Source organism: Amblyomma americanum, chromosome 1 (assembly GCF_052857255.1).
Source record: "Amblyomma americanum isolate KBUSLIRL-KWMA chromosome 1, ASM5285725v1, whole genome shotgun sequence".
NCBI classification, from domain to species: Eukaryota; Metazoa; Arthropoda; class Arachnida; order Ixodida; family Ixodidae; genus Amblyomma; species Amblyomma americanum.
In genome coordinates, this window is record NC_135497.1 from 184029292 (window position 1) to 184044043 (window position 14752).

The 14752-nt window shown below is 49.2% G+C and overlaps 1 protein-coding gene and 1 non-coding gene across 2 annotated transcripts in view; one reads left to right on the forward strand and one right to left on the reverse strand.

Annotated features, from left to right (window-relative positions):
- Window positions 1-14752, reverse strand: part of LOC144114330 (neuropilin and tolloid-like protein 1) — a 328075-nt gene that overhangs the window by 82867 nt on the left and 230456 nt on the right. The gene's annotated exons all lie outside the window — the stretch shown is intronic.
- LOC144116852 (U5 spliceosomal RNA) lies at window positions 4239-4361 on the forward strand. The gene has a single exon (XR_013311974.1). It is a non-coding gene; the product is annotated as a U5 spliceosomal RNA (small nuclear RNA).

Below are 14752 nucleotides of genomic sequence, written 5' to 3' on the forward strand. Positions count from 1 at the left end.
GTAACGCGACAGGCACAACGCGCCACACTTATTCGTAAGAACATGGTATCTTCATTGAAACGCACCACGCTGATTGGTCCGAGCACTATGATGTCACTCGTAGCGTCACGAGCCTTCCCGCCAGGTGCCCGCCCTATATGTTGAAGGATAGAGCGTAACCGTGCCTGGCGCAAGGTAGCGCGCGTGACGCACGGTCCCATGCAAGACTAATGCCAATCCTACACCCCTTACACCCCTACCTCTCACCTCCTGCCCTAAACTGGCCCCCACACTTAGTATTATTACATAGCACTACGACTGGTATCGGCGTTTCGCATAACCACACCTGTCGCTGAAATTCGCATTGCCACAAGGGTAAACGTCTGCCCAATTATTTGGATAGTTTACCAACGCGGGCATCATTGCCTTCATGAAAGGGGGACAGATTATATAAATTTGCAAGAGTGACACATTATGTAATGGGTGTGTGCCTGGCTACGCACAGGGCAAGTAGAACACGACGTGTCATTAGCTGAAAAACTTGTTAAGGGGTGCATATATACGCCAGCAAAGGCTACTACTGCACATAAGCACACTTACGCACGCACACGCTCGCACACCATCATCACCACCAGCCTGACAACGCCCACTGCAGGGCAAAGGCCTCTCACACGTCTCTCCAATCAACCCTGTCCTTTGCCAGCTGCGGCCACCGTATTCTCGCAAACGTCTTAATCTTAACCACCCACCTAACTTTCTGCCGCCCTCTGCTACGCTTGCCTTATCTTTGAATCCATTCCGCGATCCTTAAGGACCAGCGGTTATCTTGCCTTCGCATTACATGCCCTGCCCAAGCCCTTTTTTTCCTCTTGATTTCGATTAGGATGACATTAACAGGCGTTTGTTCCCACAGCCACCCTGCCCGCTTCCGGTCCCTTAACGTTACACCTATCATTCTTCTTTCCACAGCTAGCTGCGTTGTCTGTAACTTAGGTTGAATCATTTTAAGAGCTTTAACTCTTAATACTTACGTTTGTCAAGGACACGTCTGTCTGCAATGACGGGCAAATTGACCAAAACAGTTACCACGTGACCACGCTATATCATATCGCAAACGTGGGCGCGTAGCACCTCACTTGATACCTATCCTTCCGATACATTATATATGTGCCAGTAAAGCGGGCAATGAAGTAGGGCCCCCCTCCTCCCCGGGACCACCATTTGCATAAAATTTGGGGGCCGCCCGTTTAACGCAGAATGTTCAGACTGGTGTCAAATGACTTAGCATGTTTTTGAGGATAAGAATACTAATTGAAATGAAGCCCAAAATAACTGTGGGATTCGCACCGACGACCTTTCCGCCCCCAAACCGTGCATTCCGAGGACATTCAGACGGCCATTCGGCCGAACCGTTTGTCGCATAGGGTTCCAGTTGGTGTCAAACGATTCGTCGTGTTGTGATGCACACGTTTATAAAATATATCAACTGATATAACGAGGAAGCATGCCGGATATAGCGAAGGTGTCTGTAAATCGAAATTGTAGTGCGAAATAAATGAGGTAGAAGGCGCTGCTTGTTATCTTAGAAGTCATGGCTAGGTGGCTTGAGCCACCGCCCGATTTAAAGGGTTCAGCCGTATCCATCCATCCATCCATCCATCCATCCATCCATCCATCCATCCATCCATCCATCCATCCATCCATCCATCCATCCATCCATCCATCCAAGTAAAGTCCCTTGATATTGAAAGTGGCGACACTCTCCTCCACTCCCCGCGTTTTCCTCCTCGATTATCCGCGTCCGCCGGCTGCGCGCGCTGCGCACGGCACGCTTCGCAGGCCATCGCGCGCTCGCCGGCCCGATGTGTTCGCTGGCACACATGAGCGCTCCGAAGTTTACGCTTTTTTTCACGCCCTATTATTAAACACAACCACTAAAAAGTGACGCGACATGCGTGACTCTACCACGAGCCACATTTATCACCTTCTCGTTCGAGCAATGAAAGCACTAAACGTGAGCGCCTGCGGCATGAACATTCAAACCGCACTCCGTGCTCCTCAATCCGGCAGAGTTTTTATTAGCCTAAGATTTGCGTTACTTTTGTATATTCAATATTTTTCAGCACACTGACGCTCCGCTAGATGCAGGTTTGACCTAGCACTACATTTTCGCGGAAATACAATTTATTACACTGTTCCTTTGCAATCGAGTGAGCTAAAGATTGCGGTAATTTAGGTAAAGATGTCATTTCACGAGTGAGTGAGTGAGTGAGTGAGTGAGTGAGTGAGTGAGTGAGTGAGTGAGTGAGTGAGTGAGTGAGTGAGTGAGTGAGTGAGTGAGTGAGTGAGTGAGTGAGTGAGTGAGTGAGTGAGTGAGTGAGTGAGTGAGCGAGCGAGCGAGCGAGCGAGCGGCTGCGAAAATGCTGAGAAATTTTTTTAATGCGCGTTATGCATTAACATCTCACAAAATTTACAGTACCCCGAAAAAGTTGGGTTTCTGTGGTTTAGAACCGCAGAGCTTAGAAACGACCCCGTTTGCAGCCTTCTGAGGTGTCGTTCCTCAGTTCTATCCAGACCCTTGGCAGGCTCTGGGAACGTCTACCTACTGAGGCGCAGATATGCTGTAATGTCCGCTTATGTGGCAAGCGGATTCGGTACAGGAGTCCCGACAGAGTCCGGGAATTCAGTGGAACACGGGGGGGGGGGGGGGAAGTAGCACAGTTAAAAATAAATTTAGAAGGACTTCTTGGAATGAGTACGCGCGGCACGTAAAACTGAGTTGGCCTTCGGCCATTGTTTAATAAAATGTGAAAACTGCCCAGCACTGCATCGGACTGGGACTTTGGCCATAGGGTGACCCGCAGCTCTTCAATAAAGGAAAAATATTTAGACACAATATTTCCAAATATTAAAAGATTTCGTACAAACCAGCTTGAACCAACTCTGAGCAGCCCTACCAGCCTCCCGGTCACGAATAGTGGCTAACAGTAGAGTCACTAGTTAACAGACCAGCACATAACTCCTTGGACATACACAGTGAATGAAAATTGGTTTTTCGCGAAAGGAAATGGCGCAGTGTCTGTCTCACATATCGGCGGACACCTGAACCGCGCCGTGTGGGAGGGGATAAGGAAGGGACTAAGAGCAGAAAGGAAGAAACAGGTGCCGTATTGGAGGGCACCGGAGTGATTTCGACTACCTGAGGATCTTTGATGTGCACTGGCGTCGCACGGCACACGGGCGCCTTGGCGTTTCGCCTCCATCGAAACGCGGCCACCGTGGTTGGGTTCGAACCCGGGTACTCCGTATCAGTAGCCGAGCACCCTAGCCACTGAGGTAGGTAGGTAGGTGAAAACTTTAGTGATGAGCCTTATGGATGAGTTACTTCCTAGGGTTGGTCTGGCTCTTGATCCCGGGTGGTGGCCAACAGTCCATGACGTGCGGCGACAGCTCCAGCCCACTTTACCAGCCGCCTTTGTGAGGCTGGTTCGGAGCTGGAGACCGCGATCTCCCAACCCTCTTTGTACGTGAGGTTCCAGGTGGTTGGAATTCTCGGCAGAGATACAAAATGTGGTAAAAGTTGGCTCTCGGAAACCCACAAAGAGAGCATTGGGGCCTGTATTGGCCTGGGGCGGATAAGGGCTAACAAAGCCGGTGAAGGGAATGTGCGAGCCCGGAGCTGTGTCCAGGCAGTTTGTTGTTCTTTCGATAGGGATATGTAACCACTGAGCCACCGCGGCGGGTACAGCAGTAGGGTCATTGGATGCATTTTCCAGTGACTACCCCGCAACGGTCATATGTGCGTGTCAGTGAATTGGAAAAAAAATTGAAAATTCGTTTTCTGAGGAAAGGACGCAGTAACTGTCTCACATATCACGGTGGGCACCCGAACCGCGGCGTAAGGGAAGGGATAAAGGAAGGAACGAAAGAAGAAAGGGAGAAAGAGGTGCCGTAGTGTAGATGCGCCTGGTTTGATGCCCGCTTTGTTCGATAGGTGGCGCAAGCGCCGCGAACCACAACCATCAGTCAATCGCAATAAGAATGCGCAAGCCGAAACGAATTTCATCAAACGAAAGAGCGGGTGCAAACAAATTCTCAGTAGAACTTCTGTGCTACAGAAGACAAAAAATCAGACTTTGCAAGACCTCAACCGAGTCGCGCAGTATTCCCCCGATGGGTATGTTCGATTCAATGAAGTTACTGGGATACATTGGCACCTCGTCGATAATGGGGTCTGCTATGCGCCCGTTTTGATTACAACGCTCAGTCCTCACCTCATGTACGTACTAATCTTTCGCCTTTTACTAAAGGTTACCGTGGGGAGAGGCACTCCAATGAGCTTATAGGCGAATTTTTGAAAGGCCTTGCCCGTTTGGCGAGGCCTAATTCTCTAATCCAAAAAAAGAACCAGTTACTCTGTCGAACTAATTGCGCCGTCTTTATCCCGAACACTGGCGTCGCTTATCGAACATATAAATTTGGGCAGGTAGGAAACACACACACTGGGTTCATCTTTATTCGCTAAAAAGTAGCGGTATATGTGTGCCACTATCTTATGGTCTGCTACTGATGTCACGCGAGAGCTGTACAGCGGTACATATAATACTTTCGGACTAAAAAATTAGCAGTGGCTTAGGTCGGCTATGCCAGGACGTACATAGCGTGAGCCACGTATGTGAGCTACGTAGCGTGAGCTACGCTGAGCAGCAATTTCGCTCTCCTTCTCCATGGATATACCACACCAGCAACCCCCCCCCCCTATATGTATACCCCCACTGATACCTCTGCGCATGCCCACAAAATGAGAGGCGCTATCAAGCGGCTCCGACGCAGCGTCAGACTTGGCTACTGCGCAACGGAGGCGCACAGCTGGGCACGTGCCAGTGCGTCTGCCGCGGCCACGGAGGATGACTTGCTCCGTGGCCGCGGCTATGACGTCACTCCTATGGAATGCGCAGATCGGCGAGGCGCGCGCGGCGGCGGTGGCTCCTGCGCGCCAGCTGTGCGCCGTGTGACGTCACTGCTCCTCGCGCATGCGCAGCACGGCTCTCCAAGACTACGCGAGACTGCTCAACATCGGCCAGTGCAGCTCACGCTACAAAAATTTGAGGACGATTAAGCTTCGTCTTTAAGAGTGGGACGCGACAGTTTGTTGTAGCGTTGCCAAGGGGTCCACGGAATGTCATAGCCCGTTCGGCGCGACGCCTTGCCCGATGGACGAAACGCTCGGAGTCTCTGGAGGCATCTCAAAAACACAGACGCTGCTCCACACTAGACCTGCCGCGGTGGCTCAGTGGTTAGGGCACTCGGCTGCTGATCCGGAGTTCCCGGGTTCGAACCCGACCGCGGCGGCTGCGTTTTTGTCGAGGCGGGGCGCTGGGGCGCCCGTGTGCTGTGCGATGCCAGTGCGCGTTGGGGATCCCCAGGTGGTCGCAATTGTTCCGGAGCCCTCCACTACGACATCTTTCTTCCTTTCTTCTTTCACTCCCTCCTTTGTCCCATTCCCTTACGGCGCGGTTCAGGTGTCCGCCGATATGTGAGACAGATGCTGCGCCATTTCCTTTCCCCCAAAACCAATTATTATTATTATTATTATTATTATTATTGCTCCACACTAGACACTAGAGCGTTTCGTCCATCGGGCAAGGCGTCGCGCCGAACGGGCGATGGCATTCCGTGGACCCCTTGGCAACGCTGCAACACACTGTCGCGTCCCACTCCTAAAGACTAAGCTTAAAGGGGCCCCGAAACACATTTTCAGTGCATTGTTTTGCCTGTTGGTTGCATAAAATGAGTTATAGTGATGCTATTAGCATCGGTCATGCCGCGTATACTGTGGTTTTTAATATTTTAATTAGCTCGCAAAAACAAATTTCTGGCGCTGACGGTGTCACCATACAGTGGCGGTTTTTAGCAGCGGATATGACATCACTTAGTGCGAGCTTGATGATGGGACAAACAGTAAATATACTGCAAATTGCGTTAATAACTACAGATACGTTTTGTCAAGTTTTTGTGTTTTATATATTACATTAAAAAATCAGCTTGTTTGCCCTAGATAAAAGCACTTTAAATCAAGTAAAACAAAAACACGCCACCAGAGGCACTGGCTACTTTTTGCATAGAAGGACTTTGTGCCTCTCTGTAAACATACTACGACCTAGCACTAAACACTTATTGCTACTCTCTATGTATCTGAGAGCGGCTTTGCGGAATCGATCCGATCGAGCCATTACACTCTATAAGCGTTCGTTTCGGTCCCAAGGAAGGATGCGTTCGTTTCACATTTAGCAGACAGTTCGCATCGTCAGTTTATGGAGAATCACCGGATGGTGGCACCACGTTCCCGTCAACAGCGCGCGCTCCTTGCTCGCCGTGGCCAACCAGCACGCTAGGAGCGACGGGCGATGGTTGGCGGTAAGCAGTAGCGGTACGCGCTATGATAAATGTGTCTGATATCATGCGCAGGCTGTCACACCGTCGCAGAATCTCGCGCTCGAGTTTGAATCCATAAGCAAGGGAACGTCACTGATCAGTGTTCCCTTCTGCGCCGTCGACGTGACGGTGAAGCATCGCTGGGTCAGCTGGGGGTTCACATGGTTGTTGTAACAATGCAGCGATGACGTAGAGGTAGAACATCCGCCTCGCGTGCAAGAGGACCGGGGTTCAAATCCTGATGCCGCGCAATTCTCCACCGGGTTTCAAAAAAAAAAATCCGCGTGTCGATGGAATTGCATAACTAGGCCTGGAGTGCGGCCTGATCTCGGTGACCAGAACCGACAACGCACTCTCTCACCAGAGCAGGATTTGGTCACCCTGGAGTAGTACTTGGCCACAACCATCAATGATCAAACCAATTAACCCTCGGCTTTCAGTCCCCAGCGGCTGCGGAGAAACTGACCACGACGGCGGTCAGACCTGTGACGCAGCGGAGGGTGCTAAGAATCTCTGGCTCCGGACAGGCCGCCATTGGAATCTGAACCTGGCAACGTTTAACGCTAGAACTTTAGCTAGTGAGGCTAGCTTAGCAGTGCTGTTCGAGGAACTAGCGGGAATTAAATGGGATGTGATAGGGCTTAGCGAAGTTAGGAGGACAGGTGAGGCGTATACAATACTAAAGGACGGACACATACTGTGCTATCGCGGATTAGAGGATAGACGAGAACTAGGTGTGGGATTCCTCATTAATAAGGATATAGCTGGCAACGTAGAGGTGTTCTACAGTATTAACGAGAGGGTAGCAGCTATAGTAATTAGGCTGAATAGGAGGTATAAGCTGAATGTGGTGCAGGCCTACGCACCCACATCCAGAAATGATGACCACACCGTTGAAAGTTTCTATGAAGACGTAGAATCGGCAATGAATAAACTAAAATCGCAGTACACTGTACTGGTGGGCGACTTCAATGCGAAGGTGGGCAAGAAGCAGGCTGACGACCACGCGGTAGGTGACTATGGGATAGGCTCTAGAAATAACAGGGGAGAGTTATTAGTCGAATTCGCGGATAGAAATAATTTACGGATCATGAATACGTTCTTCCGCAAAGGAGAAAACAGGAAGTGGACTTGGAAGAGCCCCAATGGTGAAACTAAAAATGAAATCGACTTCATACTATGCGCTAAACCTGGCATCATTCAGGATGTGGCCGACCTCGGAAAGGTGCGCTGTAGCGACCACAGAATGGTAAGGTCTAGAATTAGCTTAGACTTGCAGAAGGAACGGAAGAAGCTAGTGAAGAAGAAGACCATTAACGAGTTAGCCGTAAGAGGGAAAGCACAGGAGTTTAGGATAGCGCTGCAATACAGATATTCTGCTTTAACTGAGGAAGGCGATCTTGATGTTCATTCAATGCACAATAATCTGACATCAATAATTACGGAGTGCGCAGTAGAAGTACGCGGTAGGACAATTCGAAAGGATACCGGGAAGCTATCTCAGGTGACGAAAGATCTGATTAAGAAGCGCCAAAGCATGAGGGCGTCTAACCCTACCGATAGAATAGAACTAACGGAGCTATCAAAGTTAATAAATAAGCGCAAGGTAGCCGACATAAGGAAGTTTAATATGGAGAGAATCGAGCATGCTCTAAAGAATGGAGGTAGCCTAAAAGCAGTGAAGAGGAAACTAGGCATAGGTAAAAACCAGATGTATGCATGAAGACACAAGCAGGGCAATGTCATTAGCAATATGGATAAGATAGTTAACGTAGCCGAAGGGTTCTACACAGACCTGTACAGTAGCCAATGTAATCAGAGCGTTAATGTGAAAGACAGCAGTGCACAGCAATGCGTCATCCCGCCAGTAACGAAAGATGAAGTAAAGAAAGCCTTAGAAGCAATGAAAAGGGGAAAAGCAGCTGGGGAGGATCAGGTAACAGCAGATCTGTTGAAGGATGGAGGGGACATCGTGCTAGAAAAACTAGCCACCCTGTATACGCAATGCCTTCTGACCTCGACTGTACCAGAAGCTTGGAAGAATGCAAACATTATCTTAATTCATAAGAAGGGAGACGCCAAGGACTTGAAAAATTACAGGCCGATCAGCTTACTACCCGTTGCCTACAAAGTATTTACTAAAGTAATCGCTAATAGAGTCAGGGCAACGTTAGACTTTAATCAACCAAATGATCAGGCAGGCTTTCGTAAAGGATATTCCACAATAGATCATATTCACACTATCAATCAGGTGTAGAGAAATGCGCAAAATATAACCAACCTCTATATATAGCTTTCATTGATTACGAGAAAGCATTCGACTCAGTGGAAACCTCAGCAGTCATACAGGCATTGCGTAATCAGGGGGTAGAAGAGCCTTGTGTCAAAATATTGGAAGATATATATAGCGACTGCACAGCTACTATAGTAATGCGTAAAGTCAGCAATAAAATTCCAATAAGGAAGGGCGTCAGGCAAGGAGACACGATCTCGCCAATGCTGTTCACCGCATGTTTACAGGAGGTATTTCGAGGCCTGAATTGGGAACAGTTGGGAATAAGAATAAATGGAGAATACCTAAATAATCTGCGATTTGCTGATGACGTTGCCTTGCTGAGTCACTCAGGAGGTGAACTACAAATTATGATCAATGAGTTAGACAGGCAGATCAGATCGATGGGTCTAAAAATTAACATGCAGAAAACCAAGGTAATGTTCAACAGCCTAGCAAGGGAACAACAGTTCACAATTGGCAGCGAGAGCCTAGAAGTTGTGACGGAATACGTCTAGTTAGGGCAGGTAGTGACAGCTGATCCGGATCATGAGAGGGAGATAACTAGAAGGATAAGAATGGGGTGGAGCGCATATGGCAAATTCTCGCAGATCATGAGTGGCAGTTTACCAATTTCCCTCAAGAGGAAAGTGTACAACAGCTTAATCTTACCGGTACTCACCTACAGGGCAGAAACGTGGAGGCTAACGAAAAGAGTTCAGCTTAAGTTAAAGACAACGCAGGGAGCCATGGAAAGAAAAATGATAGGTGTAACGTTAAGAGATCGGAAGCGGGCAGAGTGGGTGAGGGAACAAACACGGGTTAATGACATCCTAGTCGAAATCAAGAGAAAGAAATGGGCTTGGGCAGGGCATGTAATGTGAAGGCAAGATAACCGCTGGTCCTTAAGAATAACGGAGTGGATTCCAAGAGAAAGTAAGCGTAGCAGAGAGCGGCAGAAGGTTAGGTGGGCGGATGAGATTAAGAAGTTTGCAGGCAAAGGGTGGATACAGCTGGCAAAGGATAGGGTTAATTGGAGAGACATGGGAGAGGCCTTTGCCCTGCAGTGGGTGTAGTAAGGCTGATGATGATGATGATGATGCATTTGTTAGCAGGTTTCAGACCGGAAGTTTTAAACTTGGCTCCTCGGAGTGGTGCGCACGCCGCGGCTTTATTTCCTGGTCATTGCAAATTTCATGGCTGCTTGAAAGAGACGAAATTTATTTTCTAGTTTTCTTCGTTAACTTTATTAGCTACTGCAGAAGTGGTTTGGCCAACGGTTTGGCTTAGAATTTTGGGGTGATTGCTGGTGCCAGCAGAAGAGTTTATTAAGCGGCGGAAAGATATGATATTCTCTTGATGACTCATCTACGCTAATCCCTCGAAAGCATTCAAGGAATGCATCAGATGTCCGTGATGAATCAATATTCAGCACTGTAAAGCACGATTCGTACTATCTAATAAACTACGGAGTTAAATAATCTGATGTTATTTTGAAAACACCTTTCAGTGCAGTTATCATAACAATTTGGCCTGCGACAAGTCAAAGCTCGTTCTAAAAGGCACCTTTTCTGTGACTCGCTCCTCAGGTGGCATTAGATCTTTGGAATCGCGGTAGAGTTGCGCGCAGTCGTGACAGTGGAACGAACGCCTTAATCACTCAAAAGATTAACATCCCCTATCATCCCTACACAGACGATGGTATAACGCCGTTAAAGCTACCACGCTAAAGCTCTGGGACACACGGGATACACTCTGCGAAAATCAACACGTTTTCTATTTTTTGCACCAGGTCAGGAGCACGCGTATTTACTAGCAAAAAAAAAAAATATTCAACGTCGACGATGCAAGCATTTTTCGCGGAAGCCCACACTGAGATTCAGAGATTAAGGTGGTTATAATAGGCGTAATCCTCACGCCAACAGACGCGCATAGAACACACAGAGCAATGCCATCAAATGGAAAGATTAGCGTGTGAAATGACGCACAATGATCAGCGAATTAAGCAAGATTATCAGCTTTCTGACGATCTCGCAAGAAATTTTAAGTATGCACACTAATTTAGGTAAAACGAAATTCAAAGGACTTCGCCGAGGACGGTGTGCTTTGTCGGAACAAAGTCCTTAAGGGCGATGTTGTGGGTCCACTTTTTTCTTCGGCTGATGTCATTTTTTCCTCGAGCAATCGCGAACAGCACGACGCCATTTTCCCTCCGGCTTGTGCACTGAAATGCGCCGCAACCGGACACAACGCGGCACTAAAAGCAGAGTTCGAATTGTCAGCGCGTAACTCAACGGAGCTGGACCAGCAGCAGAGGCAGACGGCCTGGGCATGGCGCCGACCAAAAATGAAAACACAAGGAAACGATCCTTTCCCGCGCGTTGCCTGGGCGACGGCCGAAGGGGCCAATCATCGTTCAGAAAAGCGCCGAGCACAGAGTCGGCCGAGGAGGATGTGCGAGAGGCAGCGGCGCAGCGGCAAACTTCACAGAAATGCGCTACTTTCAATATCTTAGACGGGATGTTTCCGCAAACATCCGCGGATGTTTGGATTCGGTCTTCTCCACATTTGCTGAGCCCACCGATGTAAACACTTGAAGCTCCCTTAGCTAACGCTCTTAGGTCGGACACTGAAGCAGTGTTGGCGGATAATTTTTCTTGGTATCCTCCACGTTTCTTCCCCATAGGTGAGTACCGGTAAGATGCAGCTGTTGTTTACTGTTATCTTGAGGGATATTGATAAGCTGCTATTCATGATCTGAGAGAACTCATACTCGCTCGCACACACTCGACGTTATACACAGGGTACGGTTGAGTCTTGTGCTTCGAAAGAAAAAAAAAATGAGGAAGGACTTCCACGTTTTTTAGCACCCATAGCTGAGCCTATACACACAACACATGCGGAGAGTGAAATCCATTTCGCTATGAGCTAAAGAGGGCAGCAGCGCCTGGCACAAAGAAAACACACGCCACTGTCCCTGAGCTGTACCGTAAAAGGGGCTGTTTCAAACTTGTGTCGAGAATCTTTCAGGCGTTGGACAGTTACGCCACCGTTCGTGTATGCCCGATTATCGATAGCGACGTCACTTTTTACAGATATTGGGTAACGCCTCAGTCTCAGTACTCATATGGCTTCTAAACATGTTTTGGGGTTTAGAGCATTTTCATTTCTCACCGGTCGAGAAGTGCGATCCGCTTTTTCAGCTCCCTGAACTCGGATTTCAGATATAGAGAGTGGAAGAGGAAAATTGAGGTTCGGCTAGCGGAACACAAATGTGACCCAGGGTACCGTAGCTTACATGGGCGTGGGCCGTTGCGATGTGGGCCAGCTAGTGTTTTGTACACGCTAAGGGCGCGGCAAGGCAGCGCTCGTGTTGTACGTTTCCTTCGTCCTCGTCTTGTTTGCGCTGTTTTAGAATGAATAAGTTACTAGAATACAGTTGCCTACATTTTGCGTGCAGTGGTGTGTCTCGCGCAGTAAACGAATGGTCATGCCAAGCAGGCCCGTTGAAATAAATATGTGCGGAAGCGAAGGCGCAGCGATTTCTTCCTTATAGCATGTGGCTCAGTGGCGGAAAACTAACTTGAAAACTGACACTGACGGGGGCTCGAAACGCAGGTCAGAAATAAGAATCCAACTACTGCGTGAAAAGCAGCTACGTCTTGAGAATGTCAATATGTACAAAATAGATGTTTCTTGGCACATCTATTATCTCTTGGCACATCACAGTACGCTGCCGTTGAGCCGACTTCACGCATACGGTCTTGAAGTCACTTTTGTCGCTCTATAATAGCGTATTTTTGCCAAGAGTGGCAACAAAATGGAAGGTGCAGTCTGCATTAATTAGCGTGATTGGGGCTTCAAGCGTTGAAACTAAAGCAGGACCCGAGAAAAATCCCCTTCCTGATGTTTTTCTCTGTGCACGACTCGTTTGCGGTTTGCCAGTCTGTGAAATTGCTTTCGAATGATAACTTGTAGGTTTACCGTAAACAAGTATCCTCATTAGTGTACGCGTCACCGCACGAGATAGAAGCGGCAGTCACAGCGATCTCGGCGTATAGGGTCTGGAATACGGGCCCCTTTCAGGCAACGTATCTGTGCGTTGTTGTGGGCACCGCGCATGCGTTCGCATGCGCAAGAGTTCTGCTGACTCCAAATTCAGCTCACACCTCCGAGACCATCAGCACTCCGTCGCTGTCAGCGCTTCGATCAGAAGAACGCCGTCAGCAGGGGATGACAAGCGTGTCGCGCGATGTGACGCTTGTCTCCAGGTGGGGATGCCTTCCTCGTATGCACAGAATTTTCCCGGTTGTATTCAGGTGGATGCCTGCGCCGATGCACATGACAGTCGGGATGACCAACGAGGCGATAAAGCAAGTTGGCCGCTAATCACGAGCAGATCTTGCGCATAAAGCTTCCCGAAACCGCCTGCTAACCTTGCACTCCCAGTGTCGCGCGCGCGCGCGCGCGCGCGCGTGTGTGTGTGTGTGTGTGTGTGTGCGTGCGTGCGGGTGTGTGCGTGTGTGCGCGTGCGTGCGTGTGTGTGCGTGTGTGCGCGTGCGTGTGTATGTGTGCGTGTGTGCGCGTGCGTGCGTGTGTGTGTGCGTGCGTGCGGGTGTGTGCGTGTGTGTGCGTGTGTGCGCGTGCGTGCGCGTGCGTGTGTATGTGTGCGTGTGTGCGCGTGCGTGCGTGCGTGTGTGCGTGCGAGTGTGTGTGTGTGTGTGTGTGTGTGTGCGTGCGTGTGTGTGTGTGTGTGTGTCTGTGTGTGTGTGTGTGTGTGTGTGTGTGCTGTGTGTGTGTGTGTGTGTGTGTGTGTGTGTGTGTGTGTGTGTGTGTGTGTGTGCGTGCGCACGCGCGCGCGCGGAATTTTAGTCTCGTAGCCGGCCCTGATAGCCAAAGGACGAAAGCCAAGACGCGAACACATTTATGAACAGGGCCCCATGCAGGTCAGTCAAGTAAGAACATCGACATCAAGGAAGTTCCTTCGGCCATTTTGTCATTACAAGAACCATAACTGCTGTCGTCGTTGTTGAACGGGAATACGCAACGAAGATCGCCATACACATAAAACCCAACTTTTATATAGGTATAAATGGCTGTCGCATCCTCGTGAATACGTGCGTTCAGCTTCGAGCAGCGTTCGAACGCGGCTTCGGCATGTAGGCACAAAACGCGCAGCCGCGTTTGTTTATACTTGCCGGCGCCTTCGAGCACGAGGCAGCAGGCTTGAGCTGCGGAAGTAACAAAAGGCTGAGCGGTCGGGTGTGCAAGACAGCGGGGGAGGGGGAGGATGAGCGAAACACTCGCGGAAGCGTTCTTTGCTCCTTCCGAGTTTCCGGGGCTAATTATCTCTCTGCAGGCGGCCGAGCCAAACACCAGCCCTTGGCGTCGCGTGCAAGCGCACACTGCATACAAATCGAGCCTGGTCTGGCTCTTGCTTCCGACGACGCATATCTCACCTTATTGTGCCCTAATGGCAGAGCCGGCTGAGCACTGCTTGCTCCCCGCACGAGACACGCGCTAGTGGGAGCAGCAACTGCCAGAAGCGTCACACATGGTGAACCGCGCGAATCGATGTGCCGTATCAATCCCGCGACTTGCTACCGCCAGCGCGCCGGGAGCCGTCCGCACGCCCGGGCAAGGCTATTCTCATTTTCCTTTCTTTACTGCTGGCATGGCGGCTGCGTCCTTCGGCTGGCCCCTCTCGCCGGGCGGTCCGTGGATGGGGAATCGTTCTGGAGGCAAGTAGGATTAATAATAATAATAATAATAATAATAATAATAATAATAATAATAATAATAATAATAATAATAATAATAATAATAATAATATGCAAACTGTTTCGGGAAGACTAAGTAATACTCAAAAAAAGGTTTTTTGAGGTAAAAATGTGGCCTCTTCAGCGTAGTATTACCAGTGTTGGCGGGCAACAGAAAACCGGTGAACAGTCTTAACTAATAAGCTGCTTGATTAAATTTTTATAGTTAGCTTTCTAACTATTAGAGGTGTGCGCCTAGTTGCAATTAGAGATTCGTAGCTGGTCGTTAGTAATAGCTATATCAGTC